This window comes from Oryctolagus cuniculus, chromosome 16, assembly GCF_051225735.1.
Source record: "Oryctolagus cuniculus isolate XC-2025 breed Fujian yellow rabbit chromosome 16, ASM5122573v1, whole genome shotgun sequence".
NCBI lineage: Eukaryota > Metazoa > Chordata > Mammalia > Lagomorpha > Leporidae > Oryctolagus > Oryctolagus cuniculus.
In genome coordinates this window covers 48,522,136-48,524,520 of record NC_142882.1, presented here as the reverse complement: position 1 = coordinate 48,524,520, position 2,385 = coordinate 48,522,136, and the positions used below count along the sequence as shown (strand labels likewise).

The 2,385-nt window shown below is 41.6% G+C and overlaps 1 pseudogene; it reads left to right on the top strand.

Moving 5' to 3' along the window:
- The first annotated feature begins 1,552 nt into the window (after positions 1–1,552).
- Positions 1,553–1,663, top strand: LOC127492701 (U2 spliceosomal RNA; annotated as a pseudogene).
- The last annotated feature ends 722 nt before the right edge of the window (positions 1,664–2,385 follow it).

The window sequence follows — 2,385 nt, the reverse complement described above, 5'->3', positions numbered from 1 at the left end:
TACAGGGCTAAAACTTACCAAATAAAAGCTATCTATGTAACACAGAAAGGCAGCATTTTCTAATGTTAAGAGTGATGTTGGCAATTGAGTTTCCCAGGGTCATATCCATGTCCTAATCAACAGCTTGGGTTTGGAGGAACAGTTGATGTCTGAACTTGACCAGTGCACCCTAACAATTCACAGCATGGGGCTCCTTCACAGCATGGGGTTCCTTCAGTCTGAAGCTGTCAGTCTTGCTGCTCCTCATCAAATGTTGCAGAGCACCTCGGCACCCTCCACCCTCTACTCAAGGACCTTCCGGAATGTTTAAGCAAGTCTCATAACGCTCCCCTTAGACTATCCACAGAGTTTCTTTCCTTACAGAGAGTTACCAGTCTGCCTCCTCTTGAGCCTCTTTCTTGAACTCCTGGTATTTAAATCTGTTTGAAACTTCAAGAATCACTCCTGGATTGATTCATCTTGTGACAGAAGCCACTCTTGGATATGAATGAAGCCTCTCACCAACTGTATCTTTTTCCAACTCCTGTGGAAATCTCAGCTTTCCAGGATTCTTCTTTGCTACCAAGAAGCCTGTTAGTTTCTTACTCTCTTTTTTACACTCACATCATGTAACATCATCTCTACAGCTGAGGGTGATATTAACCTCTTAGCAATTTGGGGACACTCACAAAAAGGAAATATTCATTTTCATTTTCTTCCTCTTGTGATTATTTATTTCCCCCAAGATTATTTTCAGAATGAAATTTTCTAAGCTTAGTTTTAGGTAAAGTGTTATTTTAGCTTTTTTTTTTCTTTTTTGACAGGCAGAGAGGATAGTGAGAGAGACAGAGAGAAAGGTCTTCCTTTGCCATTGGTTCACCCTCCAATGGCCGCCGCGGCCGCTGCGCTACGGCCGGCGCACCGCGCTGATCCGATGGCAGGAGCCAGGTACTTATCCTGGTCTTCCATGGGGTGTAGGGCCCAAGCACTTGGGCCATCCTCCACTGCACTCCCAGGCCACAGCAGAGAACTGGCCTGGAAGAGGGGCAACCGGGACAGAATCCAGTGCCCTGACTGGGACTAGAACCTGGTGTGCCGGCGCCGCAAGGTGGAGGATTAGCCTAGTGAGCCGCGGCGCCAGCTAAAGTGTTATTTTAAATCTTGGGCAAATGGATCTATACATTTTTGAGTAATAAAGAGCAAAATAGATCACATATTCTTAAATTTTCTCACATTAGGAGCTAAGGAGAAAGTGTAAAACAATCTTTACACTCAGGATCCATTGAGTGCTCACAAGAGAAGCAGAATGAATGGAATTAAAAATGAAAGTTGCTGTTTTAAAAAATAATTAGTTCTAGAACAATATCTTTGAATGCAAGCTTAACCTGCCTTGAAGGTAAGGGGAGGGTTATGTTAGGAAAAATATATGAAAGGTGCCTTTTCATTACTTCCTGAATTCACCAACAATCTCAATAGGACACAGAAGTTGCTCCCTGGAATTTCAAATTTGTACATAATGTCAATCAATGTGTTCACTTAAATCTTTCAATGACTCTTTTAATTCTGAAAATAAATTGTTTCTCAGTCTTTTGGCTAAGATCAAGTGTAGTATCTGCTCTTTCTAGTTTAATTGTGAAAATAATGCTAATTCATACTAAATGAAATTTTGTATTTGAAATGTTTCAAAATTTCCCAACATATTGTATCACATATACTACATAAACACTTATTTCTATTTATAAATACGTTATAAGATTTTGAAATAATACCTGTGTATACCTGAACACTCAAATACACATACAAATTAATATGAGAATGTTGGCAATATGCGCTATTTAGTGACTTAATTTAGCTTAATTAACATCCTTTATGTTACCCGGATAAGAAAACCTCAATTAAGAAATATTTAGGGGCTGTCATTGTGGTGTAGCAGGTAAAGCTGCTGCCTGTGATGCTTGGGCCCCTGCATCTGCGTGGGAGACCCAGAAAAAGCTCCTGGCTCCTGGCTTAAGATCGGCCCAGCTCTGATCATTCCTGCCATTTGGGGAGTGAACCAGAAGATGGAAGACTTCTCTCTCTGTGTCTCTGCCTCTCTCTCTCTCTGTAACTCTGCCTTTCAAATGAATAAATAAAGTTTTATAAAAAGTTTAAAAAAATAAGGATGGAACTGACATTGTGGTGTCAGAAGATGGCCCAAGTGGTTGGGCCCCTGGGTCCACATGGGAGACCCAGATGAAGCTCCTGGCTCCTGGCTTCAGCCTGGCCAGCCCCAGCCAATGTGGCCATTTGGGGAGTGAACCAGTGGATAGAAGACACCTCTCTCTCTCTCTCTCTCTCTCCTCCCTCCTCTCTCTTCTCTCTCTTTCTTTGTAACTCTGCCTTTCAAGTGAATAAAGTAAATATTAA